The 27063-nt window shown below is 40.5% G+C and overlaps 42 non-coding genes across 42 annotated transcripts; all 42 read right to left on the reverse strand.

The window, feature by feature from the left end:
• Positions 1 to 186: 186 nt before the first annotated feature.
• trnai-aau lies at positions 187 to 260 on the reverse strand. Its single transcript has one exon. It is a non-coding gene; the product is annotated as a tRNA-Ile (tRNA).
• A 688-nt stretch (positions 261 to 948) lies between these two features.
• On the reverse strand, positions 949 to 1022 carry trnai-aau. Its single transcript has one exon. It is a non-coding gene; the product is annotated as a tRNA-Ile (tRNA).
• A 309-nt stretch (positions 1023 to 1331) lies between these two features.
• On the reverse strand, positions 1332 to 1405 carry trnai-aau. The gene has a single exon. It is a non-coding gene; the product is annotated as a tRNA-Ile (tRNA).
• A 307-nt stretch (positions 1406 to 1712) lies between these two features.
• On the reverse strand, positions 1713 to 1786 carry trnai-aau. The gene has a single exon. It is a non-coding gene; the product is annotated as a tRNA-Ile (tRNA).
• A 686-nt stretch (positions 1787 to 2472) lies between these two features.
• trnai-aau lies at positions 2473 to 2546 on the reverse strand. The gene has a single exon. It is a non-coding gene; the product is annotated as a tRNA-Ile (tRNA).
• Positions 2547 to 2855: 309 nt separating this feature from the next.
• Positions 2856 to 2929, reverse strand: trnai-aau. Its single transcript has one exon. It is a non-coding gene; the product is annotated as a tRNA-Ile (tRNA).
• A 306-nt stretch (positions 2930 to 3235) lies between these two features.
• On the reverse strand, positions 3236 to 3309 carry trnai-aau. The gene has a single exon. It is a non-coding gene; the product is annotated as a tRNA-Ile (tRNA).
• Positions 3310 to 3618: 309 nt separating this feature from the next.
• On the reverse strand, positions 3619 to 3692 carry trnai-aau. The gene has a single exon. It is a non-coding gene; the product is annotated as a tRNA-Ile (tRNA).
• Positions 3693 to 4000: 308 nt separating this feature from the next.
• trnai-aau lies at positions 4001 to 4074 on the reverse strand. The gene has a single exon. It is a non-coding gene; the product is annotated as a tRNA-Ile (tRNA).
• A 1452-nt stretch (positions 4075 to 5526) lies between these two features.
• trnai-aau lies at positions 5527 to 5600 on the reverse strand. Its single transcript has one exon. It is a non-coding gene; the product is annotated as a tRNA-Ile (tRNA).
• Positions 5601 to 6670: 1070 nt separating this feature from the next.
• trnai-aau lies at positions 6671 to 6744 on the reverse strand. Its single transcript has one exon. It is a non-coding gene; the product is annotated as a tRNA-Ile (tRNA).
• A 309-nt stretch (positions 6745 to 7053) lies between these two features.
• trnai-aau lies at positions 7054 to 7127 on the reverse strand. Its single transcript has one exon. It is a non-coding gene; the product is annotated as a tRNA-Ile (tRNA).
• A 1451-nt stretch (positions 7128 to 8578) lies between these two features.
• Positions 8579 to 8652, reverse strand: trnai-aau. The gene has a single exon. It is a non-coding gene; the product is annotated as a tRNA-Ile (tRNA).
• Positions 8653 to 8961: 309 nt separating this feature from the next.
• On the reverse strand, positions 8962 to 9035 carry trnai-aau. The gene has a single exon. It is a non-coding gene; the product is annotated as a tRNA-Ile (tRNA).
• Positions 9036 to 10489: 1454 nt separating this feature from the next.
• On the reverse strand, positions 10490 to 10563 carry trnai-aau. Its single transcript has one exon. It is a non-coding gene; the product is annotated as a tRNA-Ile (tRNA).
• A 686-nt stretch (positions 10564 to 11249) lies between these two features.
• trnai-aau lies at positions 11250 to 11323 on the reverse strand. Its single transcript has one exon. It is a non-coding gene; the product is annotated as a tRNA-Ile (tRNA).
• A 307-nt stretch (positions 11324 to 11630) lies between these two features.
• trnai-aau lies at positions 11631 to 11704 on the reverse strand. Its single transcript has one exon. It is a non-coding gene; the product is annotated as a tRNA-Ile (tRNA).
• A 688-nt stretch (positions 11705 to 12392) lies between these two features.
• trnai-aau lies at positions 12393 to 12466 on the reverse strand. Its single transcript has one exon. It is a non-coding gene; the product is annotated as a tRNA-Ile (tRNA).
• Positions 12467 to 12775: 309 nt separating this feature from the next.
• trnai-aau lies at positions 12776 to 12849 on the reverse strand. Its single transcript has one exon. It is a non-coding gene; the product is annotated as a tRNA-Ile (tRNA).
• A 310-nt stretch (positions 12850 to 13159) lies between these two features.
• Positions 13160 to 13233, reverse strand: trnai-aau. The gene has a single exon. It is a non-coding gene; the product is annotated as a tRNA-Ile (tRNA).
• A 688-nt stretch (positions 13234 to 13921) lies between these two features.
• trnai-aau lies at positions 13922 to 13995 on the reverse strand. Its single transcript has one exon. It is a non-coding gene; the product is annotated as a tRNA-Ile (tRNA).
• Positions 13996 to 14684: 689 nt separating this feature from the next.
• Positions 14685 to 14758, reverse strand: trnai-aau. The gene has a single exon. It is a non-coding gene; the product is annotated as a tRNA-Ile (tRNA).
• A 688-nt stretch (positions 14759 to 15446) lies between these two features.
• Positions 15447 to 15520, reverse strand: trnai-aau. Its single transcript has one exon. It is a non-coding gene; the product is annotated as a tRNA-Ile (tRNA).
• A 1455-nt stretch (positions 15521 to 16975) lies between these two features.
• On the reverse strand, positions 16976 to 17049 carry trnai-aau. Its single transcript has one exon. It is a non-coding gene; the product is annotated as a tRNA-Ile (tRNA).
• A 304-nt stretch (positions 17050 to 17353) lies between these two features.
• Positions 17354 to 17427, reverse strand: trnai-aau. Its single transcript has one exon. It is a non-coding gene; the product is annotated as a tRNA-Ile (tRNA).
• A 303-nt stretch (positions 17428 to 17730) lies between these two features.
• On the reverse strand, positions 17731 to 17804 carry trnai-aau. Its single transcript has one exon. It is a non-coding gene; the product is annotated as a tRNA-Ile (tRNA).
• A 691-nt stretch (positions 17805 to 18495) lies between these two features.
• On the reverse strand, positions 18496 to 18569 carry trnai-aau. Its single transcript has one exon. It is a non-coding gene; the product is annotated as a tRNA-Ile (tRNA).
• A 306-nt stretch (positions 18570 to 18875) lies between these two features.
• On the reverse strand, positions 18876 to 18949 carry trnai-aau. Its single transcript has one exon. It is a non-coding gene; the product is annotated as a tRNA-Ile (tRNA).
• A 1069-nt stretch (positions 18950 to 20018) lies between these two features.
• Positions 20019 to 20092, reverse strand: trnai-aau. The gene has a single exon. It is a non-coding gene; the product is annotated as a tRNA-Ile (tRNA).
• Positions 20093 to 20402: 310 nt separating this feature from the next.
• On the reverse strand, positions 20403 to 20476 carry trnai-aau. Its single transcript has one exon. It is a non-coding gene; the product is annotated as a tRNA-Ile (tRNA).
• Positions 20477 to 20785: 309 nt separating this feature from the next.
• On the reverse strand, positions 20786 to 20859 carry trnai-aau. The gene has a single exon. It is a non-coding gene; the product is annotated as a tRNA-Ile (tRNA).
• A 309-nt stretch (positions 20860 to 21168) lies between these two features.
• Positions 21169 to 21242, reverse strand: trnai-aau. Its single transcript has one exon. It is a non-coding gene; the product is annotated as a tRNA-Ile (tRNA).
• Positions 21243 to 21551: 309 nt separating this feature from the next.
• trnai-aau lies at positions 21552 to 21625 on the reverse strand. Its single transcript has one exon. It is a non-coding gene; the product is annotated as a tRNA-Ile (tRNA).
• A 689-nt stretch (positions 21626 to 22314) lies between these two features.
• trnal-uaa lies at positions 22315 to 22386 on the reverse strand. Its single transcript has one exon. It is a non-coding gene; the product is annotated as a tRNA-Leu (tRNA).
• A 310-nt stretch (positions 22387 to 22696) lies between these two features.
• On the reverse strand, positions 22697 to 22770 carry trnai-aau. The gene has a single exon. It is a non-coding gene; the product is annotated as a tRNA-Ile (tRNA).
• A 307-nt stretch (positions 22771 to 23077) lies between these two features.
• Positions 23078 to 23151, reverse strand: trnai-aau. The gene has a single exon. It is a non-coding gene; the product is annotated as a tRNA-Ile (tRNA).
• Positions 23152 to 23460: 309 nt separating this feature from the next.
• Positions 23461 to 23534, reverse strand: trnai-aau. Its single transcript has one exon. It is a non-coding gene; the product is annotated as a tRNA-Ile (tRNA).
• A 307-nt stretch (positions 23535 to 23841) lies between these two features.
• Positions 23842 to 23915, reverse strand: trnai-aau. The gene has a single exon. It is a non-coding gene; the product is annotated as a tRNA-Ile (tRNA).
• Positions 23916 to 24222: 307 nt separating this feature from the next.
• Positions 24223 to 24296, reverse strand: trnai-aau. Its single transcript has one exon. It is a non-coding gene; the product is annotated as a tRNA-Ile (tRNA).
• A 690-nt stretch (positions 24297 to 24986) lies between these two features.
• trnai-aau lies at positions 24987 to 25060 on the reverse strand. The gene has a single exon. It is a non-coding gene; the product is annotated as a tRNA-Ile (tRNA).
• A 305-nt stretch (positions 25061 to 25365) lies between these two features.
• On the reverse strand, positions 25366 to 25439 carry trnai-aau. Its single transcript has one exon. It is a non-coding gene; the product is annotated as a tRNA-Ile (tRNA).
• A 1073-nt stretch (positions 25440 to 26512) lies between these two features.
• trnai-aau lies at positions 26513 to 26586 on the reverse strand. The gene has a single exon. It is a non-coding gene; the product is annotated as a tRNA-Ile (tRNA).
• Positions 26587 to 27063: the final 477 nt, after the last annotated feature.

Consider the following 27063-nt stretch of genomic DNA (forward strand, 5'->3'; position numbering starts at 1 on the left):
ATACCTAGTGCTCAGGACGGGTATCGAACAAACGACCTTCGATTTATTAGCAAATCAGCTAACCGGCCTTGTGTGATAAATTGGGAATTTGATTATCTTTACTTTATCCAAGGTTAAGTCTCAATTTAAAAAAAGTTGTCTAAACGAAATAGACAGCAACATAGAAACAGTCGTAAAAATATGTCTTGGCCAGTACGGGTATCGAACCCGCGACCTTCGCGTTATTAGCACGACGCTCTAACCAACTGAGCTAACCGGCCTTGAGAGTATTGTAGAAATGTGCATTGTAGAAATTTGCGTACCACTATATACAAGGTGAGAAAAGACTCACTTGCATATAGTTTTCTAAAAGTCATAGACCGCACCTGAGAAACAGTCGAGAAAATACCTAGTGCTCAGGACGGGTATCGAACAAACGACCTTCGATTTATTAGCAAATCAGCTAACCGGCCTTGTGTGATAAATTGGGAATTTGATTATCTTTATCTCCAAGGCAAAGTCTCAATTTAAAAAAGTTTTCTAAACGTAATAGACAGCAACATAGAAACAGTCGTTAAAATATGTATTGGCCAGTACGGATATCGAACCCGCGACCTTCGCGTTATTAGCACGACGCTCTAACCAACTGAGCTAACAGGCCTTGAGAGTATTGTAGAAATTTGCATTGTAGAAATTTGCGTACCACTATATACAAGGTGAGAAAAGACTCACTTGCACATAGTTTTCTAAAAGTCATAGACCGCACCAGAGAAACAGTCGAGAAAATACCTAGTGCTCAGGACGGGTATCGAACAAACGACCTTCGATTTATTAGCAAATCAGCTAACCGGCCTTGTGTGATAAATTGGGAATTTGATTATCTTTACTATCCAAGGTTAAGTCTCAATTTAAAAAAAGTTTTCTAAACGAAATAGACAGCAACATAGAAACAGTCGTTAAAATATGTCTTGGCCAGTACGGGTATCGAACCCGCGACCTTCGCGTTATTAGCACGACGCTCTAACCAACTGAGCTAACCGGCCTTGAGAGTGTTGTAGAAATGTGCATAGTAGAAAGTTGCGTACCACTATATACAAGGTGAGAAAAGACTCACTCGCACATAGTTTTCTAAAAGTCATAGACCGCACCAGAGAAACAGTCGAGAAAATACCTAGTGCTCAGGACGGGTATCGAACAAACGACCTTCGATTTATTAGCAAATCAGCTAACCGGCCTTGTGTGATAAATTGGGAATTTGATTATCTCTACTTTATCCAATGTAAAGTCTCAATTTAAAAAAGTTTTCTAAACGGAATAGACAGCAACATAGAAACAGTCATTAAAATATGTCTTGGCCAGTACGGGTATCGAACCCGCGACCTTCGCGTTATTAGCACGACGCTCTAACCAACTGAGCTAACCGGCCTTGAGAGTACTGTGGAAATGTGCATTGTAGAAAGTTGCGTACCACTATACAAGGTGAGAAAAGACTCACTCGCACATAGTTTTCTAAAAGTCATAGACCGCACCAGAGAAACAGTCGAGAAAATACCTAGTGCTCAGGACGGGTATCGAACAAACGACCTTCGATTTATTAGCAAATCAGCTAACCGGCCTTGTGTGATAAATTGGGAATTTGATTATCTTTACTTTATCCAAGGTTAAGTCTCAATTTAAAAAAGTTGTCTAAACGAAATAGACAGCAACATAGAAACAGTCGTTAAAATATGTCTTGGCCAGTACGGGTATCGAACCCGCGACCTTCGCGTTATTAGCACGACGCTCTAACCAACTGAGCTAACCGGCCTTGAGAGTACTGTGGAAATGTGCATAGTAGAAAGTTGCGTACCACTATATACAAGGTGAGAAAAGACTCACTTGCACATAGTTTTCTAAAAGTCATAGACCGCACCAGAGAAACAGTCGAGAAAATACCTAATGCTCAGGACGGGTATCGAACAAACAACCTTCGATTTATTAGCAAATCAGCTAACCGGCCTTGTGTGATAAATTGGGAATTTGATTATCTTTATCTCCAAGTCAAAGTCTCAATTTAAAAAAGTTTTCTGAACGTAATAGACAGCAACATAGAAACAGTCGTTAAAATATGTATTGGCCAGTATGGGTATCGAACCCGCGACCTTCGCGTTATTAGCACGACGCTCTAACCAACTGAGCTAACCGGCCTTGAGAGTATTGTAGAAATTTACATTGTAGAAATTTGCGTACCACTATATACACGGTTAGAAAAGACTCACTTGCATATAGTTTTCTAAAAGTCATAGACCGCCCCAGAGAAACAGTCGAGAAAATACCTAATGCTCAGGACGGGTATCGAACAAACAACCTTCGATTTATTAGCAAATCAGCTAACCGGCCTTGTGTGATAAATTGGGAATTTGATTATCTTTATCTCCAAGGCAAAGTCTCAATTTAAAAAAGTTTTCTAAACGTAATAGACAGCAACATAGAAACAGTCGTTAAAATATGTCTTGGCCAGTACGGGTATCGAACCCGCGACCTTCGCGTTATTAGCACGACGCTCTAACCAACTGAGCTAACCGGCCTTGAGAGTACTGTGGAAATGTGCATTGTAGAAAGTTGCGTACCACTATATACAAGGTGAGAAAAGACTCACTCGCACATAGTTTTCTAAAAGTCATAGACCGCACCAGAGAAACAGTCGAGAAAATACCTAGTGCTCAGGACGGGTATCGAACAAACGACCTTCGATTTATTAGCAAATCAGCTAACCGGCCTTGTGTGATAAATTGGGAATTTGATTATCTTTACTTTATCCAAGGTTAAGTCTCAATTTAAAAAAGTTGTCTAAACGAAATAGACAGCAACATAGAAACAGTCGTTAAAATATGTCTTGGCCAGTACGGGTATCGAACCCGCGACCTTCGCGTTATTAGCACGACGCTCTAACCAACTGAGCTAACCGGCCTTGAAAGTGATGTAGAAATGTGCATTGTAGAAATTTGCGTACCACTATATACAAGGTGAGAAAAGACTCACTTGCATATAGTTTTCTAAAAGTCATAGACCGCACCTGAGAAACAGTCGAGAAAATACCTAGTGCTCAGGACGGGTATCGAACAAACGACCTTCGATTTATTAGCAAATCAGCTAACCGGCCTTGTGTGATAAATTGGGAATTTGATTATCTTTATATCCAAGGTCAAAGTCTCAATTTAAAAAAGTTTCTAAACGTAATAGACAGCAACATAGAAACAGTCGTTAAAATATGTCTTGGCCAGTACGGGTATCGAACCCGCGACCTTCGCGTTATTAGCACGACGCTCTAACCAACTGAGCTAACCGGCCTTGAGAGTACTGTGGAAATGTGCATAGTAGAAAGTTGCGTACCACTATATACAAAGTGAGAAAAGACTCACTCGCACATAGTTTTCTAAAAGTCATAGACCGCACCAGAGAAACAGTCGAGAAAATACCTAGTGCTCAGGACGGGTATCGAACAAACGACCTTCGATTTATTAGCAAATCAGCTAACCGGCCTTGTGTGATAAATTGGGAATTTGATTATCTTTACTTTATCCAAGGTTAAGTCTCAATTTAAAAAAGTTTTCTAAACGAAATAGACAGCAACATAGAAACAGTCGTTAAAATATGTCTTGGCCAGTACGGGTATCGAACCCGCGACCTTCGCGTTATTAGCACGACGCTCTAACCAACTGAGCTAACCGGCCTTGAGAGTACTGTAGAAATGTGCATTGTAGAAATTTGCGTACCACTATACAAGGTGAGAAAAGACTCACTCGCACATAGTTTTCTAAAAGTCATAGACCGCACCAGAGAAACAGTCGAGAAAATACCTAGTGCTCAGGACGGGTATCGATCAAACGACCTTCGATTTATTAGCAAATCAGCTAACCGGCCTTGTGTGATAAATTGGGAATTTGATTATCTTTACTTTATCCAAGGTTAAGTCTCAATTTAAAAAAAGTTTTCTAAACGTAATAGACAGCAACATAGAAACAGTCGTTAAAATATGTCTTGGCCAGTACGGGTATCGAACCCGCGACCTTCGCGTTATTAGCACGACGCTCTAACCAACTGAGCTAACCGGCCTTGAGAGTACTGTGGAAATGTGCATAGTAGAAAGTTGCGTACCACTATATACAAGGTGAGAAAAGACTCACTCGCACATAGTTTTCTAAAAGTCATAGACCGCACCACAGAAACAGTCGAGAAAATACCTAGTGCTCAGGACGGGTATCAAACAAACGACCTTCGATTTATTAGCAAATCAGCTAACCGGCCTTGTGTGATAAATTGGGAATTTGATTATCTTTATCTCCAAGGCAAAGTCTCAATTTAAAAAAGTTTTCTAAACGTAATAGACAGCAACATAGAAACAGTCGTTAAAATATGTCTTGGCCAGTACGGGTATCGAACCAGCTACCTTCGCGTTATTAGCACGACGCTCTAACCAACTGAGCTAACCGGCCTTGAGAGTTCTGTGGAAATGTGCATAGTAGAAAGTTGCGTACCACTATATACAAGGTGAGAAAAGACTCACTCGCACATAGTTTTCTAAAAGTCATAGACCGCACCAGAGAAACAGTCGAGAAAATACCTAGTGCTCAGTACGGGTATCGAACAAACGACCTTCGATTTATTAGCAAATCAGCTAACCGGCCTTGTGTGATAAATTGGGAATTTGATTATCTTTACTTTATCCAAGGTTAAGTCTCAATTTAAAAAAGTTGTCTAAACGAAATAGACAGCAACATAGAAACAGTCGTTAAAATATGTCTTGGCCAGTACGGGTATCGAACCCGCGACCTTCGGCGTTATTAGCACGACGCTCTAACCAACTGAGCTAACCGGCCTTGAGAGTATTGTAGAAATGTGCATTGTAGAAATTTGCGTACCACTATATACAAGGTGAGAAAAGACTCACTTGCATATAGTTTTCTAAAAGTCATAGACCGCACCTGAGAAACAGTCGAGAAAATACCTAGTGCTCAGGACGGGTATCGAACAAACGACCTTCGATTTATTAGCAAATCAGCTAACCGGCCTTGTGTGATAAATTGGGAATTTGATTATCTTTATCTCCAAGGCAAAGTCTCAATTTAAAAAAAGTTTTCTAAACGTAATAGACAGCAACATAGAAACAGTCGTTAAAATATGTCTTGGCCAGTACGGGTATCGAACCCGCGACCTTCGGCGTTATTAGCACGACGCTCTAACCAACTGAGCTAACCGGCCTTGAGAGTATTGTGGAAATTTGCATAGTAGAAATTTGCGTACCACTATATACAAGGTGAGAAAAGACTCACTTGCACATAGTTTTCTAAAAGTCATAGACCGCACCACAGAAACAGTCGAGAAAATACCTAGTGTTCAGGACGGGTATCAAACAAACGACCTTCGATTTATTAGCAAATCAGCTAACCGGCCTTGTGTGATAAATTGGGAATTTGATTATCTTTATCTCCAAGGCAAAGTCTCAATTTAAAAAAGTTTTCTAAACGTAATAGACAGCAACATAGAAACAGTCGTTAAAATATGTCTTGGCCAGTACGGGTATCGAACCCGCGACCTTCGCGTTATTAGCACGACGCTCTAACCAACTGAGCTAACCGGCCTTGAGAGTATTGTGGAAATGTGCATTGTAGAAAGTTGCGTACCACTATACAAGGTGAGAAAAGACTCACTCGCACATAGTTTTCTAAAAGTCATAGACCGCACCAGAGAAACAGTCGAGAAAATACCTAGTGCTCAGGACGGGTATCGAACAAACGACCTTCGATTTATTAGCAAATCAGCTAACCGGCCTTGTGTGATAAATTGGGAATTTGATTATCTTTACTTCTCCAAGGTAAAGTCTCAATTTAAAAAAGTTGTCTAAACGTAATAGACAGCAACATAGAAACAGTCGTTAAAATATGTCTTGGCCAGTACGGGTATCGAACCCGCGACCTTCGGCGTTATTAGCACGACGCTCTAACCAACTGAGCTAACCGGCCTTGAGAGTACTGTAGAAATGTGCATAGTAGAAAGTTGCGTACCACTATATACAAGGTGAGAAAAGACTCACTCGCACATAGTTTTCTAAAAGTCATAGACCGCACCAGAGAAACAGTCGAGAAAATACCTAGTGCTCAGGACGGGTATCGAACAAACGACCTTCGATTTATTAGCAAATCAGCTAACCGGCCTTGTGTGATAAATTGGGAATTTGATTATCTTTACTTTATCCAAGGTTAAGTCTCAATTTAAAAAAGTTTTCTAAACGAAATAGACAGCAACATAGAAACAGTCGTTAAAATATGTCTTGGGCAGTACGGGTATCGAACCCGCGACCTTCGCGTTATTAGCACGACGCTCTAACCAACTGAGCTAACCGGCCTTGAGAGTACTGTAGAAATGTGCATTGTAGAAATTTGCGTACCACTATATACAAGGTGAGAAAAGACTCACTTGCACATAGTTTTCTAAAAGTCATAGACCGCACCAGAGAAACAGTCAAGAAAATACCTAGTGCTCAGGACGGGTATCGAACAAACGACCTTCGATTTATTAGCAAATCAGCTAACCGGCCTTGTGTGATAAATTGGGAATTTGATTATCTTTATCTCCAAGGCAAAGTCTCATTTAAAAAAAGTTTTCTAAACGTAATAAACAGCAACATAGAAACAGTCGTAAAAATATGTCTTGGCCAGTACGGGTATCGAACCCGCGACCTTCGCGTTATTAGCACGACGCTCTAACCAACTGAGCTAACCGGCCTTGAGAGTACTGTGGAAATGTGCATAGTAGAAAGTTGCGTACCACTATATACAAGGTGAGAAAAGACTCACTCGCACATAGTTTTCTAAAAGTCATAGACCGCACCAGAGAAACAGTCGAGAAAATACCTAGTGCTCAGGACGGGTATCGATCAAACGACCTTCGATTTATTAGCAAATCAGCTAACCGGCCTTGTGTGATAAATTGGGAATTTGATTATCTTTACTTTATCCAAGGTTAAGTCTCAATTTAAAAAAGTTTTCTAAACGAAATAGACAGCAACATAGAAACAGTCGTTAAAATATGTCTTGGCCAGTACGGGTATCGAACCCGCGACCTTCGCGTTATTAGCACGACGCTCTAACCAACTGAGCTAACCGGCCTTGAGAGTATTGTAGAAATTTGCAATGTAGAAATTTGCATACCACTATATACAAGGTGAGAAAAGACTCACTCGCATATAGTTTTCTAAAAGTCATAGACCGCACCAGAGAAACAGTCGAGAAAATACCTAGTGCTCAGGACGGGTATCGAACAAACGACCTTCGATTTATTAGCAAATCAGCTAACCGGCCTTGTGTGATAAATTGGGAATTTGATTATCTTTACTCTCCAAGGCAAAGTCTCAATTTAAAAAAGTTGTCTAAACGTAATAGACAGCAACATAGAAACAGTCGTTAAAATATGTATTGGCCAGTACGGGTATCGAACCCGCGACCTTCGCGTTATTAGCACGACGCTCTAATCAACTGAGCTAACCTGCCTTGAGAGTATTGTTGAAATTTGCATTGTAGAAAGTTGCGTACCACTATATACACGGTTAGAAAAGACTCACTTGCATATAGTTTTCTAAAAGTCATAGACCGCACCAGAGAAACAGTCGAGAAAATACCTAATGCTCAGGACGGGTATCGAACAAACAACCTTCGATTTATTAGCAAATCAGCTAACCGGCCTTGTGTGATAAATTGGGAATTTGATTATCTTTATTCTCCAAGGCAAAGTCTCAATTTAAAAAAGTTGTCTAAACGAAATAGACAGCAACATAGAAACAGTCGTTAAAATATGTCTTGGGCAGTACGGGTATCGAACTCGCGACCTTCGCATTATTAGCACGACGCTCTAACCAACTGAGCTAACCGGCCTTGAGAGTACTGTGGAAATGTGCATAGTAGAAAGTTGCGTACCACTATATACAAGGTGAGAAAAGACTCACTCGCACATAGTTTTCTAAAAGTCATAGACCGCACCAGAGAAACAGTCGAGAAAATACCTAGTGCTCAGGACGGGTATCGATCAAACGACCTTCGATTTATTAGCAAATCAGCTAACCGGCCTTGTGTGATAAATTGGGAATTTGATTATCTTTATCTCCAAGGCAAAGTCTCAATTTAAAAAAGTTTTCTAAACGTAATAGACAGCAACATAGAAACAGTCGTTAAAATATGTCTTGGCCAGTACGGGTATCGAACCAGCTACCTTCGCGTTATTAGCACGACGCTCTAACCAACTGAGCTAACCGGCCTTGAGAGTACTGTGGAAATGTGCATAGTAGAAAGTTGCGTACCACTATATACAAGGTGAGAAAAGACTCACTCGCACATAGTTTTCTAAAAGTCATAGACCGCACCAGAGAAACAGTCGAGAAAATACCTAGTGCTCAGTACGGGTATCGAACAAACGACCTTCGATTTATTAGCAAATCAGCTAACCGGCCTTGTGTGATAAATTGGGAATTTGATTATCTTTACTTTATCCAAGGTTAAGTCTCAATTTAAAAAAGTTGTCTAAACGAAATAGACAGCAACATAGAAACAGTCGTTAAAATATGTCTTGGCCAGTACGGGTATCGAACCCGCGACCTTCGCGTTATTAGCACGACGCTCTAACCAACTGAGCTAACCAGCCTTTAGAGTGTTGTAGAAATGTGCATTGTAGAAAGTTGCGTACCACTATATACAAGGTGAGAAAAGACTCACTCGCACATAGTTTTCTAAAAGTCATAGACCGCACCAGAGAAACAGTCGAAAAAATACCTAGTGCTCAGGACGGGTATCGAACAAACGACCTTCGATTTATTAGCAAATCAGCTAACCGGCCTTGTGTGATAAATTGGGAATTTGATTATCTTTACTTTATCCAAGGTTAAGTCTCAATTTAAAAAAGTTGTCTAAACGAAATAGACAGCAACATAGAAACAGTCGTTAAAATATGTCTTGGCCAGTACAGGTATCGAACCCGCGACCTTCGCGTTATTAGCACGACGCTCTAACCAACTGAGCTAACCGGCCTTGAGAGTACTGTAGAAATGTGCATTGTAGAAATTTGCGTACCACTATACAAGGTGAGAAAAGACTCACTCGCACATAGTTTTCTAAAAGTCATAGACCGCACCAGAGAAACAGTCGAGAAAATACCTAGTGCTCAGGACGGGTATCGATCAAACGACCTTCGATTTATTAGCAAATCAGCTAACCGGCCTTGTGTGATAAATTGGGAATTTGATTATCTTTACTTTATCCAAGGTTAAGTCTCAATTTAAAAAAGTTTTCTAAACGTAATAGACAGCAACATAGAAACAGTCGTAAAAATATGTCTTGGCCAGTACGGGTATCGAACCCAAGACCTTCGCGTTATTAGCACGACGCTCTAACCAACTGAGCTAACCAGCCTTGAGAGTGTTGTAGAAATGTGCATTGTAGAAAGTTGCGTACCACTATACAAGGTGAGAAAAGACTCACTCACACATAGTTTTCTAAAAGTCATAGACCGCACCAGAGAAACAGTCAAGAAAATACCTAGTGCTCAGGACGGGTATCGAACAAACGACCTTCGATTTATTAGCAAATCAGCTAACCGGCCTTGTGTGATAAATTGGGAATTTGATTATCTTTACTTTATCCAAGGTTAAGTCTCAATTTAAAAAAGTTGTCTAAACGAAATAGACAGCAACATAGAAACAGTCGTTAAAATATGTCTTGGGCAGTACGGGTATCGAACCCGCGACCTTCGCGTTATTAGCACGACGCTCTAACCAACTGAGCTAACCGGCCTTGAGAGTACTGTGGAAATGTGCATAGTAGAAAGTTGCGTACCACTATATACAAGGTGAGAAAAGACTCACTTGCACATACTTTTCTAAAAGTCATAGACCGCACCAGAGAAACAGTCGAAAAAATACCTAGTGCTCAGGACGGGTATCGAACAAACGACCTTCGATTTATTAGCAAATCAGCTAACCGGCCTTGTGTGATAAATTGGGAATTTGATTATCTTTACTTTATCCAAGGTTAAGTCTCAATTTAAAAAAGTTGTCTAAACGAAATAGACAGCAACATAGAAACAGTCGTTAAAATATGTCTTGGGCAGTACGGGTATCGAACCCGCGACCTTCGCGTTATTAGCACGACGCTCTAACCAACTGAGCTAACCGGCCTTGAGAGTACTGTGGAAATGTGCATAGTAGAAAGTTGCGTACCACTATATACAAGGTGAGAAAAGACTCACTCGCACATAGTTTTCTAAAAGTCATAGACCGCACCAGAGAAACAGTCGAGAAAATACCTAGTGCTCAGGACGGGTATCGAACAAACGACCTTCGATTTATTAGCAAATCAGCTAACCGGCCTTGTGTGATAAATTGGGAATTTGATTATCTTTACTTTATCCAAGGTTAAGTCTCAATTTAAAAAAGTTGTCTAAACGAAATAGACAGCAACATAGAAACAGTCGTTAAAATATGTCTTGGCCAGTACGGGTATCGAACCCGCGACCTTCGCGTTATTAGCACGACGCTCTAACCAACTGAGCTAACCGGCCTTGAGAGTATTGTAGAAATTTGCATTGTAGAAATTTGCGTACCACTATATACAAGGTGAGAAAAGACTCACTCGCACATAGTTTTCTAAAAGTCATAGACCGCACCAGAGAAACAGTCGAGAAAATACCTAGTGCTCAGGACGGGTATCGAACAAACGACCTTCGATTTATTAGCAAATCAGCTAACCGGCCTTGTGTGATAAATTGGGAATTTGATTATCTTTATCTCCAAGGCAAAGTCTCAATTTAAAAAAGTTGTCTAAACGAAATAGACAGCAACATAGAAACAGTCGTTAAAATATGTCTTGGCCAGTACGGGTATCGAACCCGCGACCTTCGCGTTATTAGCACGACGCTCTAACAAACTGAGCTAACCAGCCTTGAGAGCAATGTAGAAATTTGCATAGTAGAAATTTGCGTACCACTATATATACAGTGAGAAAAGACTCACTTGCATATCGTTTTCTAAAAGTCATAGACCGCACCAGAGAAACAGTCGAGAAAATACCTAGTGCTCAGGACGGGTATCAAACAAACGACCTTCGATTTATTAGCAAATCAGCTAACCGGCCTTGTGTGATAAATTGGGAATTTGATTATCTTTATCTCCAAGGCAAAGTCTCAATTTAAAAAAGTTTTCTAAACGTAATAGACAGCAACATAGAAACAGTCGTTAAAATATGTCTTGGCCAGTACGGGTATCGAACCCGCGACCTTCGCGTTATTAGCACGACGCTCTAACCAACTGAGCTAACCGGCCTTGAGAGTACTGTGGAAATGTGCATAGTAGAAAGTTGCGTACCACTATACAAGGTGAGAAAAGACTCACTCGCACATAGTTTTCTAAAAGTCATAGACCGCACCAGAGAAACAGTCGAGAAAATACCTAGTGCTCAGGACGGGTATCGAACAAACGACCTTCGATTTATTAGCAAATCAGCTAACCGGCCTTGTGTGATAAATTGGGAATTTGATTATCTTTACTTTATCCAAGGTTAAGTCTCAATTTAAAAAAGTTGTCTAAACGAAATAGACAGCAACATAGAAACAGTCGTTAAAATATGTCTTGGCCAGTACAGGTATCGAACCCGCGACCTTCGCGTTATTAGCACGACGCTCTAACCAACTGAGCTAACCGGCCTTGAGAGTACTGTAGAAATGTGCATTGTAGAAATTTGCGTACCACTATACAAGGTGAGAAAAGACTCACTTGCACATAGTTTTCTAAAAGTCATAGACCGCACCAGAGAAACAGTCGAGAAAATACCTAGTGCTCAGGACGGGTATCGATCAAACGACCTTCGATTTATTAGCAAATCAGCTAACCGGCCTTGTGTGATAAATTGGGAATTTGATTATCTTTACTTTCTCCAAGGTAAAGTCTCAATTTAAAAAAGTTTTCTAAACGTAATAGACAGCAACATAGAAACAGTCGTTAAAATATGTCTTGGCCAGTACGGGTATCGAACCTGCAACCTTCACTTTATTAGCACGACGCTCTAACCAACTGAGCTAACCGGCCTTGAAAGTGCTGTAGAAATGTGCATTGTAGAAAGTTGCGTACTACTATACAAGGTGAGAAAAGACTCACTCGCACATAGTTTTCTAAAAGTCATAGACCGCACCACAGAAACAGTCGAGAAAATACCTAGTGTTCAGGACGGGTATCGAACAAACAACCTTCGATTTATTAGCAAATCAGCTAACCGGCCTTGTGTGATAAATTGGGAATTTGATTATCTTTACTTTATCCAAGGTAAAGTCTCAATTTAAAAAAGTTTTCTAAACGTAATAGACAGCAACATAGAAACAGTCGTTAAAATATGTCTTGGCCAGTACGGGTATCGAACCCGCGACCTTCGCGTTATTAGCACGACGCTCTAACCAACTGAGCTAACCGGCCTTGAGAGTACTGTAGAAATGTGCATAGTAGAAAGTTGCGTACCACTATATACAAGGTGAGAAAAGACTCACTTGCACATAGTTTTCTAAAAGTCATAGACCGCACCAGAGAAACAGTCGAGAAAATACCTAGTGCTCAGGACGGGTATCGAACAAACGACCTTCGATTTATTAGCAAATCAGCTAACCGGCCTTGTGTGATAAATTGGGAATTTGATTATCTTTACTTTATCCAAGGCAAAGTCTCAATTTAAAAAAGTTGTCTAAACGAAATAGACAGCAACATAGAAACAGTCGTTAAAATATGTCTTGGCCAGTACGGGTATCGAACCCGCGACCTTCGCGTTATTAGCACGACGCTCTAACCAACTGAGCTAACCGGCCTTGAGAGTACTGTGGAAATGTGCATAGTAGAAAGTTGCGTACCACTATATACAAGGTGAGAAAAGACTCACTCGCACATAGTTTTCTAAAAGTCATAGACCGCACCAGAGAAACAGTCGAGAAAATACCTAGTGCTCAGGACGGGTATCGAACAAACGACCTTCGATTTATTAGCAAATCAGCTAACCGGCCTTGTGTGATAAATTGGGAATTTGATTATCTTTACTTTATCCAAGGTTAAGTCTCAATTTAAAAAAAGTTGTCTAAACGAAATAGACAGCAACATAGAAACAGTCGTTAAAATATGTCTTGGCCAGTACGGGTATCGAACCCGCGACCTTCGCGTTATTAGCACGACGCTCTAACCAACTGAGCTAACCGGCCTTGAGAGTATTGTAGAAATGTGCATTGTAGAAATTTGCGTACCACTATATACGAGGTGAGAAAAGACTCACTTGCATATAGTTTTCTAAAAGTCATAGACCGCACCTGAGAAACAGTCGAGAAAATACCTAGTGCTCAGGACGGGTATCGAACAAACGACCTTCGATTTATTAGCAAATCAGCTAACCGGCCTTGTGTGATAAATTGGGAATTTGATTATCTTTATCTCCAAGGCAAAGTCTCAATTTAAAAAAGTTTTCTAAACGTAATAGACAGCAACATAGAAACAGTCGTAAAAATATGTCTTGGCCAGTACGGGTATCAAACCCAAGACCTTCGCGTTATTAGCACGACGCTCTAACCAACTGAGCTAACCAGCCTTGAGAGTGTTGTAGAAATGTGCATTGTAGAAAGTTGCGTACCACTATACAAGGTGAGAAAAGACTCACTCACACATAGTTTTCTAAAAGTCATAGACCGCACCAGAGAAACAGTCAAGAAAATACCTAGTGCTCAGGACGGGTATCGAACAAACGACCTTCGATTTATTAGCAAATCAGCTAACCGGCCTTGTGTGATAAATTGGGAATTTGATTATCTTTACTTTATCCAAGGTTAAGTCTCAATTTAAAAAAAGTTGTCTAAACGAAATAGACAGCAACATAGAAACAGTCGTTAAAATATGTCTTGGCCAGTACGGGTATCGAACCCGCGACCTTCGCGTTATTAGCACGACGCTCTAACCAACTGAGCTAACCGGCCTTGAGAGTACTGTGGAAATGTGCATAGTAGAAAGTTGCGTACCACTATATACAAGGTGAGAAAAGACTCACTCGCACATAGTTTTCTAAAAGTCATAGACCGCACCAGAGAAACAGTCGAGAAAATACCTAGTGCTCAGGACGGGTATCGAACAAACGACCTTCGATTTATTAGCAAATCAGCTAACCGGCCTTGTGTGATAAATTGGGAATTTGATTATCTTTATTTATCCAAGGTAAAGTCTCAATTTAAAAAAAGTTGTCTAAACGAAATAGACAGCAACATAGAAACAGTCGTTAAAATATGTCTTGGCCAGTACGGGTATCGAACCCGCGACCTTCGCACGTTATTAGCACGACGCTCTAACCAACTGAGCTAACCGGCCTTGAGAGTACTGTGGAAATGTGCATTGTAGAAAGTTGCGTACCACTATACAAGGTGAGAAAAGACTCACTCGCACATAGTTTTCTAAAAGTCATAGACCGCACCAGAGAAACAGTCGAGAAAATACCTAGTGCTCAGGACGGGTATCGATCAAACGACCTTCGATTTATTAGCAAATCAGCTAACCGGCCTTGTGTGATAAATTGGGAATTTGATTATCTTTATCTCCAAGGCAAAGTCTCAATTTAAAAAAGTTTTCTAAACGTAATAGACAGCAACATAGAAACAGTCGTAAAAATATGTCTTGGCCAGTACGGGTATCGAACCCGCGACCTTCGCGTTATTAGCACGACGCTCTAACCAACTGAGCTAACCGGCCTTGAGAGTGTTGTAGAAATGTGCATTGTAGAAAGTTGCGTACCACTATACAAGGTGAGAAAAGACTCACTCGCACATAGTTTTCTAAAAGTCATAGACCGCACCACAGAAACAGTTGAGAAAATACCTAGTGCTCAGGACGGGTATCAAACAAACGACCTTCAATTTATTAGCAAATCAGCTAACCGGCCTTGTGTGATAAATTGGGAATTTGATTATCTTTACTTTATCCAAGGTTAAGTCTCAATTTAAAAAAGTTGTCTAAACGAAATAGACAGCAACATAGAATCAGTCGTTAAAATATGTCTTGGGCAGTACGGGTATCGAACCCGCGACCTTCGCGTTATTAGCACGACGCTCTAACCAACTGAGCTAACTGGCCTTGAGAGTACTGTGGAAATGTGCATAGTAGAAAGTTGCGTACCACTATATACAAGGTGAGAAAAGACTCACTCGCACATAGTTTTCTAAAAGTCATAGACCGCACCAGAGAAACAGTCGAGAAAATACCTAGTGCTCAGGACGGGTATTGAACAAACGACCTTCGATTTATTAGCAAATCAGCTAACCGGCCTTGTGTGATAAATTGGGAATTTGATTATCTTTATTATCCAAGGTAAAGTCTCAATTTAAAAAAGTTGTCTAAACGAAATAGACAGCAACATAGAAACAGTCGTTAAAATATGTCTTGGCCAGTACGGGTATCGAACCCGCGACCTTCGCGTTATTAGCACGACGCTCTAACCAACTGAGCTAACCGGCCTTGAGAGTACTGTGGAAATGTGCATTGTAGAAAGTTGCGTACCACTATATACAAGGTGAGAAAAGACTCACTCGCACATAGTTTTCTAAAAGTCATAGACCGCACCAGAGAAACAGTCGAGAAAATACCTAGTGCTCAGGACGGGTATCGAACAAACGACCTTCGATTTATTAGCAAATCAGCTAACCGGCCTTGTGTGATAAATTGGGAATTTGATTATCTTTACTTATCCAAGGTAAAGTCTCAATTTAAAAAAGTTGTCTAAACGAAATAGACAGCAACATAGAAACAGTCGTTAAAATATGTCTTGGCCAGTACAGGGTATCGAACCCGCGACCTTCGCGTTATTAGCACGACGCTCTAACCAACTGAGCTAACCGGCCTTGAGAGTACTGTAGAAATGTGCATTGTAGAAATTTGCGTACCACTATATACAAGGTGAGAAAAGACTCACTTGCATATAGTTTTCTAAAAGTCATAGACCGCACCAGAGAAACAGTCGAGAAAATACCTAATGCTCAGGACGGGTATCGAACAAACGACCTTCGATTTATTAGCAAATCAGCTAACCGGCCTTGTGTGATAAATTGGGAATTTGATTATCTTTACTTATCCAAGGTAAAGTCTCAATTTAAAAAAGTTTTCTAAACGAAATAGACAGCAACATAGAAACAGTCGTTAAAATATGTCTTGGCCAGTACGGGTATCGAACCCGAGACCTTCGCGTTATTAGCACGACGCTCTAACCAACTGAGCTAACCGGCCTTGAAAGTGTTGTAGAAATGTGCATTGTAGAAAGTTGCGTACTACTATACAAGGTGAGAAAAGACTCACTCGCACATAGTTTTCTAAAAGTCATAGACCGCACCACAGAAACAGTCGAGAAAATACCTAGTGCTCAGGACGGGTATCAAACAAACGACCTTCGATTTATTAGCAAATCAGCTAACCGGCCTTGTGTGATAAATTGGGAATTTGATTATCTTTACTTTATCCAAGGTAAAGTCTCAATTAAAAAAAGTTGTCTAAACGAAATAGACAGCAACATAGAAACAGTCGTTAAAATATGTCTTTGGCAGTACGGGTATCGAACCCGCGACCTTCGCATTATTAGCACGACACTCTAACCAACTGAGCTAACCGGCCTTGAGAGTACTGTGGAAATGTGCATAGTAGAAAGTTGCGTACCACTATATACAAGGTGAGAAAAGACTCACTCGCACATAGTTTTCTAAAAGTCATAGACCGCACCAGAGAAACAGTCGAAAAAATACCTAGTGCTCAGGACGGGTATCGAACAAACGACCTTCGATTTATTAGCAAATCAGCTAACCGGCCTTGTGTTTTAAACTGGGAATTTGATTATCTTTACTTTATCCAAGGTTAAGTCTCAATTTAAAAAAGTTGTCTAAACGAAATAGACAGCAACATAGAAACAGTCGTTAAAATATGTCTTGGCCAGTACGGGTATCGAACCCGCGACCTTCGCGTTATTAGCACGACGCTCTAACCAACTGAGCTAACCGGCCTTGAGAGTACTGTAGAAATGTGCATTGTAGAAATTTGCGTACCACTATACAAGGTGAGAAAAGACTCACTCGCACATAGTTTTCTAAAAGTCATAGACCGCACCAGAGAAACAGTCGAGAAAATACCTAGTGCTCAGGACGGGTATCGATCAAACGACCTTCGATTTATTAGCAAATCAGCTAACCGGCCTTGTGTGATAAATTGGGAATTTGATTATCTTTATCTCCAAGGCAAAGTCTCAATTTAAAAAAGTTTTCTAAACGTAATAGACAGCAACATAGAAACAGTCGTTAAAATATGTCTTGGCCAGTACGGGTATCGAACCCACGACCTTCGCGTTATTAGCACGACGCTCTAACCAACTGAGCTAACCGGCCTTGAAAGTGATGTAGAAATGTGCATTGTAGAAAGTTGCGTACTACTATACAAGGTGAGAAAAGACTCACTCGCACATAGTTTTCTAAAAGTCATAGACCGCACCACAGAAACAGTCGAGAAAATACCTAGTGCTCAGGACGGGTATCGAACAAACGACCTTCGATTTATTAGCAAATCAGCTAACCGGCCTTGTGTGATAAATTGGGAATTTGATTATCTTTATTATCCAAGGCAAGTCTCAATTTAAAAAAGTTTTCTAAACGAATAGACAGCAACATAGAAACAGTCGTTAAAATATGTCTTGGCCAGTACGGGTATTGAACCCGCGACCTTCGCGTTATTAGCACGACGCTCTAACCAACTGAGCTAACCGGCCTTGAGAATACTGTAGAAATGTGCATTGTAGAAAGTTGCGTACCACTATACAAGGTGAGAAAAGACTCACTCGCACATAGTTTTCTAAAAGTCATAGACCGCACCAGAGAAACAGTCGAGAAAATACCTAGTGCTCAGGACGGGTATCGAACAAACGACCTTCGATTTATTAGCAAATCAGCTAACCGGCCTTGTGTGATAAATTGGGAATTTGATTATCTTTACTTTATCCAAGGTCAAGTCTCAATTTAAAAAAAGTTTTCTAAACGAAATAGACAGCAACATAGAAACAGTCGTTAAAATATGTCTTGGCCAGTACGGTATCGAACCCGCGACCTTCGCGTTATTAGCACGACGCTCTAACCAACTGAGCTAACCGGCCTTGAGAGTACTGTGGAAATGTGCATTGTAGAAATTTGCGTACCACTATATACAAGGTGAGAAAAGACTCACTCGCACATAGTTTTCTAAAAGTCATAGACCGCACCAGAGAAACAGTCGAGAAAATACCTAGTGCTCAGGACGGGTATCGAACAAACGACCTTCGATTTATTAGCAAATCAGCTAACCGGCCTTGTGTGATAAATTGGGAATTTGATTATCTTTACTTTCTCCAAGGTTAAGTCTCAATTTAAAAAAGTTTGTCTAAACGAAATAGACAGCAACATAGAAACAGTCGTAAAAATATGTCTTGGCCAGTACGGGTATCGAACCCGCGACCTTCGCGTTATTAGCACGACGCTCTAACCAACTGAGCTAACCGGCCTTGAGAGTATTGTAGAAATGTGCATTGTAGAAATTTGCGTACCACTATATACAAGGTGAGAAAAGACTCACTCGCACATAGTTTTCTAAAAGTCATAGACCGCACCACAGAAACAGTCGAGAAAATACCTAGTGCTCAGGACGGGTATCAAACAAACGACGTTCGATTTATTAGCAAATCAGCTAACCGGCCTTGTGTGATAAATTGGGAATTTGATTATCTTTATCTCCAAGGCAAAGTCTCAATTTAAAAAAGTTTTCTAAACGTAATAGACAGCAACATAGAAACAGTCGTTAAAATATGTCTTGGCCAGTACGGGTATCGAACCCGCGACCTTCGCGTTATTAGCACGACGCTCTAACCAACTGAGCTAACCGGCCTTGAGAGTACTGTGGAAATGTGCATAGTAGAAAGTTGCGTACCACTATATACAAGGTGAGAAAAGACTCACTTGCACATAGTTTTCTAAAAGTCATAGACCGCACCAGAGAAACAGTCGAGAAAATACCTAGTGCTCAGGACGGGTATCGAACAAACGACCTTCGATTTATTAGCAAATCAGCTAACCGGCCTTGTGTGATAAATTGGGAATTTGATTATCTTTACTTATCCAAGGTTAAGTCTCAATTTAAAAAAAGTTGTCTAAACGAAATAGACAGCAACATAGAAACAGTCGTAAAAATATGTCTTGGCCAGTACGGGTATCGACCCCGCGACCTTCACGTTATTAGCACAACGCTCTAACCAACTGAGCTAACCGGCCTTGAGAGTATTGTAGAAATGTGCATTGTAGAAAGTTGCGTACCACTATACAAGGTGAGAAAAGACTCATTCGCACATAGTTTTCTAAAAGTCATAGACCGCACCAGAGAAACAGTCAAGAAAATACCTAATGCTCAGGACGGGTATCGAACAAACAACCTTCGATTTATTAGCAAATCAGCTAACCGGCCTTGTGTGATAAATTGGGAATTTGATTATCTTTATCTCCAAGGCAAAGTCTCAATTTAAAAAAGTTTTCTAAACGTAATAGACAGCAACATAGAAACAGTCGTTAAAATATGTCTTGGCCAGTACGGGTATCGAACCTGCAACCTTCTACTTTATTAGCACGACGCTCTAACCAACTGAGCTAACCGGCCTTGAAAGTGCTGTAGAAATGTGCATTGTAGAAAGTTGCGTACTACTATACAAGGTGAGAAAAGACTCACTCGCACATAGTTTTCTAAAAGTCATAGACCGCACCACAGAAACAGTCGAGAAAATACCTAGTGCTCAGGACGGGTATCGAACAAACGACCTTCGATTTATTAGCAAATCAGCTAACCGGCCTTGTGTGATAAATTGGGAATTTGATTATCTTTACTTTATCCAAGGTTAAGTCTCAATTTAAAAAAGTTGTCTAAACGAAATAGACAGCAACATAGAAACAGTCGTTAAAATATGTCTTGGCCAGTACGGGTATCGAACCCGCGACCTTCGCGTTATTAGCACGACGCTCTAACCAACTGAGCTAACCGGCCTTGAGAGTACTGTGGAAATGTGCATTGTAGAAAGTTGCGTACCACTATATACAAGGTGAGAAAAGACTCACTCGCACATAGTTTTCTAAAAGTCATAGACCGCACCAGAGAAACAGTCGAGAAAATACCTAGTGCTCAGGACGGGTATCGAACAAACGACCTTCGATTTATTAGCAAATCAGCTAACCGGCCTTGTGTGATAAATTGGGAATTTGATTATCTTTACTTTATCCAAGGTTAAGTCTCAATTTAAAAAAAGTTTTCTAAACGAAATAGACAGCAACATAGAAACAGTCGTTAAAATATGTCTTGGCCAGTACGGGTATCGAACCCGCGACCTTCGCGTTATTAGCACGACGCTCTAACCAACTGAGCTAACCGGCCTTGAGAGTATTGTAGAAATGTGCATTGTAGAAATTTGCGTACCACTATATACAAGGTGAGAAAAGACTCACTCGCACATAGTTTTCTAAAAGTCATAGACCGCACCAGAGAAACAGTCGAGAAAATACCTAGTGCTCAGGACGGGTATCGAACAAACGACCTTCGATTTATTAGCAAATCAGCTAACCGGCCTTGTGTGATAAATTGGGAATTTGATTATCTTTACTTTATCCAAGGTTAAGTCTCAATTTAAAAAAGTTGTCTAAACGTAATAGACAGCAACATAGAAACAGTCGTTAAAATATGTCTTGGCCAGTACGGGTATCGAACCCGCGACCTTCGCGTTATTAGCACGACGCTCTAACCAACTGAGCTAACCGGCCTTGAGAGTACTGTAGAAATGTGCATAGTAGAAAGTTGCGTACCACTATATACAAGGTGAGAAAAGACTCACTCGCACATAGTTTTCTAAAAGTCATAGACCGCACCAGAGAAACAGTCGAGAAAATACCTAGTGCTCAGGACGGGTATCGAACAAACGACCTTCGATTTATTAGCAAATCAGCTAACCGGCCTTGTGTGATAAATTGGGAATTTGATTATCTTTACTTTATCCAAGGTTAAGTCTCAATTTAAAAAAGTTGTCTAAACGAAATAGACAGCAACATAGAAACAGTCGTTAAAATATGTCTTGGCCAGTACGGGTATCGAACCCGCGACCTTCGCGTTATTAGCACGACGCTCTAACCAACTGAGCTAACCGGCCTTGAGAGTACTGTGGAAATGTGCATAGTAGAAATTTGCGTACCACTATATACAAGGTGAGAAAAGACTCACTCGCACATAGTTTTCTAAAAGTCATAGACCGCACCAGAGAAACAGTCGAGAAAATACCTAGTGCTCAGGACGGGTATCGAACAAACGACCTTCGATTTATTAGCAAATCAGCTAACCGGCCTTGTGTGATAAATTGGGAATTTGATTATCTTTACTTTATCCAAGGTTAAGTCTCAATTTAAAAAAGTTGTCTAAACGAAATAGACAGCAACATAGAAACAGTCGTTAAAATATGTCTTGGCCAGTACGGGTATCGAACCCGCGACCTTCGCGTTATTAGCACGACGCTCTAACCAACTGAGCTAACCGGCCTTGAGAGTACTGTAGAAATTTGCATTGTAGAAAGTTGCGTACCACTATATACAAGGTGAGAAAAGACTCACTCGCACATAGTTTTCTAAAAGTCATAGACCGCACCAGAGAAACAGTCGAGAAAATACCTAGTGCTCAGGACGGGTATCGAACAAACGACCTTCGATTTATTAGCAAATCAGCTAACCGGCCTTGTGTGATAAATTGGGAATTTGATTATCTTTACTTTATCCAAGGTAAAGTCTCAATTTAAAAAAGTTTCTAAACGAAATAGACAGCAACATAGAAACAGTCGTTAAAATATGTCTTGGCCAGTACGGGTATCGAACCCGCGACCTTCGCATTATTAGCACAACGCTCTAACCAACTGAGCTAACCGGCCTTGAGAGTATTATTGAAATTTGCATTGTAGAAAGTTGCGTACCACTATATACACGGTTAGAAAAGACTCACTCACACATAGTTTTCTAAAAGTCATAGACCGCACCAGAGAAACAGTCGAGAAAATACCTAATGCTCAGGACGGGTATCGAACAAACAACCTTCGATTTATTAGCAAATCAGCTAACCGGCCTTGTGTGATAAATTGGGAATTTGATTATCTTTATTTCCAAGGCAAAGTCTCAATTTAAAAAAAGTTTTCTAAACGTAATAGACAGCAACATAGAAACAGTCGTTAAAATATGTCTTGGCCAGTACGGGTATCGAACCCGCGACCTTCGTTATTAGCACGACGCTCTAACCAACTGAGCTAACCGGCCTTGAGAGTATTGTGGAAATGTGCATTGTAGAAAGTTGCGTACCACTATATACAAGGTGAGAAAAGACTCACTTGCACATAGTTTTCTAAAAGTCATAGACCGCACCAGAGAAACAGTCGAAAAAATACCTAGTGCTCAGGACGGGTATCGAACAAACGACCTTCGATTTATTAGCAAATCAGCTAACCGGCCTTGTGTGATAAATTGGGAATTTGATTATCTTTACTTTATCCAAGGTTAAGTCTCAATTTAAAAAAGTTGTCTAAACGAAATAGACAGCAACATAGAAACAGTCGTTAAAAATATGTCTTGGCCAGTACAGGTATCGAACCCGCGACCTTCGCGTTATTAGCACGACGCTCTAACCAACTGAGCTAACCGGCCTTGAGAGTGTTGTAGAAATGTGCATTGTAGAAAGTTGCGTACCACTATACAAGGTGAGAAAAGACTCACTCACACATAGTTTTCTAAAAGTCATAGACCGCACCAGAGAAACAGTCAAGAAAATACCTAGTGCTCAGGACGGGTATCGAACAAACGACCTTCGATTTATTAGCAAATCAGCTAACCGGCCTTGTGTGATAAATTGGGAATTTGATTATCTTTACTTTATCCAAGGTTAAGTCTCAATTTAAAAAAGTTGTCTAAACGAAATAGACAGCAACATAGAAACAGTCGTTAAAATATGTCTTGGCCAGTACGGGTATCGAACCCGCGACCTTCGCGTTATTAGCACGACGCTCTAACCAACTGAGCTAACCGGCCTTGAGAGTACTGTGGAAATGTGCATAGTAGAAAGTTGCGTACCACTATATACAAGGTGAGAAAAGACTCACTCGCACATAGTTTTCTAAAAGTCATAGACCGCACCAGAGAAACAGTCGAAAAAATACCTAGTGCTCAGGACGGGTATCGAACAAACGACCTTCGATTTATTAGCAAATCAGCTAACCGGCCTTGTGTGATAAATTGGGAATTTGATTATCTTTACTTTATCCAAGGTTAAGTCTCAATTTAAAAAAGTTGTCTAAACGAAATAGACAGCAACATAGAAACAGTCGTTAAAATATGTCTTGGCCAGTACAGGTATCGAACCCGCGACCTTCGCGTTATTAGCACGACGCTCTAACCAACTGAGCTAACCGGCCTTGAGAGTACTGTAGAAATGTGCATTGTAGAAATTTGCGTACCACTATACAAGGTGAGAAAAGACTCACTCGCACATAGTTTTCTAAAAGTCATAGACCGCACCAGAGAAACAGTCGAGAAAATACCTAGTGCTCAGGACGGGTATCGATCAAACGACCTTCGATTTATTAGCAAATCAGCTAACCGGCCTTGTGTGATAAATTGGGAATTTGATTATCTTTACTTATCCAAGGTCAAGTCTCAATTTAAAAAAAGTTTTCTAAACGTAATAGACAGCAACATAGAAACAGTCGTTAAAATATGTCTTGGCCAGTACGGGTATCGAACCCACGACCTTCGCGTTATTAGCACGACGCTCTAACCAACTGAGCTAACCGGCCTGGAAAGTGATGTAGAAATGTGCATTGTAGAAAGTTGCGTACTACTATACAAGGTGAGAAAAGACTCACTCGCACATAGTTTTCTAAAAGTCATAGACCGCACCAGAGAAACAGTCGAAAAAATACCTAGTGCTCAGGACGGGTATCGAACAAACGACCTTCGATTTATTAGCAAATCAGCTAACCGGCCTTGTGTGATAAATTGGGAATTTGATTATCTTTACTTTATCCAAGGTTAAGTCTCAATTTAAAAAAGTTGTCTAAACGAAATAGACAGCAACATAGAAACAGTCGTTAAAATATGTCTTGGCCAGTACAGGTATCGAACCCGCGACCTTCGCGTTATTAGCACGACGCTCTAACCAACTGAGCTAACCGGCCTTGAGAGTACTGTGGAAATGTGCATAGTAGAAAGTTGCGTACCACTATATACAAGGTGAGAAAAGACTCACTCGCACATAGTTTTCTAAAAGTCATAGACCGCAACAGAGAAACAGTCAAGAAAATACCTAGTGCTCAGGACGGGTATCGAACAAACGACCTTCAATTTATTAGCAAATCAGCTAACCGGCCTTGTGTGATAAATTGGGAATTTGATTATCTTTACTTTATCCAAGGTTAAGTCTCAATTTAAAAAAGTTGTCTAAACGTAATAGACAGCAACATAGAAACAGTCGTTAAAATATGTGTTGGCTAGTACGGGTATCGAACCCTCAACCTTCGCGTTATTAGCACGACGCTCTAACCAACTGAGCTAACCGGCCTTGAGAGTATTGTATAAATGTGCATTGTAGAAAGTTGCGTACCACTATACAAGGTGAGATAAGACTCACTCGCACATAGTTTTCTAAAAGTCATAGACCGCACCAGAGAAACAGTCGAGAAAATACCTAGTGCTCAGGACGGGTATCGAACAAACAACCTTCGATTTATTAGCAAATCAGCTAACCGGCCTTGTGTGATAAATTGGGAATTTGATTATCTTTACTTTATCCAAGGTTAAGTCTCAATTTAAAAAAGTTTTCTAAACGTAATAGACAGCAACATAGAAACAGTCGTAAAAATATGTCTTGGCCAGTACGGGTATCGAACCCGCGACCTTCGCGTTATTAGCACGACGCTCTAACCAACTGAGCTAACCGGCCTTGAGAGTATTGTAGAAATGTGAATTGTAGAAAGTTGCGTACCACTATACAAGGTGAGAAAAGACTTACTCGCACATAGTTTTCTAAAAGTCATAGACCGCACCAGAGAAACAGTCAAGAAAATACCTAGTGCTCAGGACGGGTATCGAACAAACGACCTTCGATTTATTAGCAAATCAGCTAACCGGCCTTGTGTGATAAATTGGGAATTTGATTATCTTTACTCTCCAAGGTAAAGTCTCAATTTAAAAAAGTTTTCTAAACGAAATAGACAGCAACATAGAAACAGTCGTTAAAATATGTCTTGGCCAGTACGGGTATCGAACCCGCGACCTTCGCATTATTAGCACGACGCTCTAACCAACTGAGCTAACCGGCCTTGAGAGTACTGTGGAAATGTGCATTGTAGAAAGTTGCGTACCACTATATACAAGGTGAGAAAAGACTCACTCGCACATAGTTTTCTAAAAGTCATAGACCGCACCAGAGAAACAGTCGAGAAAATACCTAGTGCTCAGGACGGGTATCGAACAAACGACCTTCGATTTATTAGCAAATCAGCTAACCGGCCTTGTGTGATAAATTGGGAATTTGATTATCTTTACTTTATCCAAGGTTAAGTCTCAATTTAAAAAAAGTTGTCTAAACGAAATAGACAGCAACATAGAAACAGTCGTTAAAATATGTCTTGGCCAGTACGGGTATCGAACCCGCGACCTTCGCGGCTTATTAGCACGACGCTCTAACCAACTGAGCTAACCGGCCTTGAGAGTATTGTAGAAATGTGCATTGTAGAAATTTGCGTACCACTATATACAAGGTGAGAAAAGACTCACTCGCACATAGTTTTCTAAAAGTCATAGACCGCACCAGAGAAACAGTCGAGAAAATACCTAGTGCTCAGGACGGGTATCGATCAAACAACCTTCGATTTATTAGCAAATCAGCTAACCGGCCTTGTGTGATAAATTGGGAATTTGATTATCTTTACTTTATCCAAGGTTAAGTCTCAATTTAAAAAAGTTTTCTAAACGAAATAGACAGCAACATAGAAACAGTCGTAAAAATATGTCTTGGCCAGTACGGGTATCGAACCCAAGACCTTCGCGTTATTAGCACGACGCTCTAACCAACTGCGCTAACCGGCCTTGAGAGTGCTGTAGAAATGTGCATTGTAGAAAGTTGCGTACCACTATACAAGGTGAGAAAAGACTCACTCACACATAGTTTTCTAAAAGTCATAGACCGCACCAGAGAAACAGTCAAGAAAATACCTAGTGCTCAGGACGGGTATCGAACAAACGACCTTCGATTTATTAGCAAATCAGCTAACCGGCCTTGTGTGATAAATTGGGAATTTGATTATCTTTATATCCAAGGTAAAGTCTCAATTTAAAAAAGTTTTCTAAACGAAATAGACAGCAACATAGAAACAGTCGTTAAAATATGTCTTGGCCAGTACGGGTATCGAACCCGCGACCTTCGCGTTATTAGCACGACGCTCTAACCAACTGAGCTAACCGGCCTTGAGAGTACTGTAGAAATGTGCATTGTAGAAAGTTGCGTACCACTATACAAGGTGAGAAAAGACTCACTCGCACATAGTTTTCTAAAAGTCATAGACCGCACCAGAGAAACAGTCGAGAAAATACCTAGTGCTCAGGACGGGTATCGAACAAACAACCTCGATTTATTAGCAAATCAGCTAACCGGCCTTGTGTGATAAATTGGGAATTTGATTATCTTTACTATCCAAGGTTAAGTCTCAATTTAAAAAAAGTTGTCTAAACGAAATAGACAGCAACATAGAAACAGTCGTTAAAATATGTCTTGGCCAGTACGGGTATCGAACCGCGACCTTTCGGTATTAGCACGACGCTCTAACCAACTGAGCTAACCGCTTGAGAGTATTGTAGAAATTTTGCATTGTAGAAATTTGCGTACCACTATATACACAGGTGAGAAAAGACTCACTCGCACATAGTTTTCTAAAAGTCATAGAC

The sequence above is a fragment of the Coregonus clupeaformis genome, unplaced genomic scaffold (assembly GCF_020615455.1).
Source record: "Coregonus clupeaformis isolate EN_2021a unplaced genomic scaffold, ASM2061545v1 scaf1789, whole genome shotgun sequence".
Classification (NCBI taxonomy): domain Eukaryota; kingdom Metazoa; phylum Chordata; class Actinopteri; order Salmoniformes; family Salmonidae; genus Coregonus; species Coregonus clupeaformis.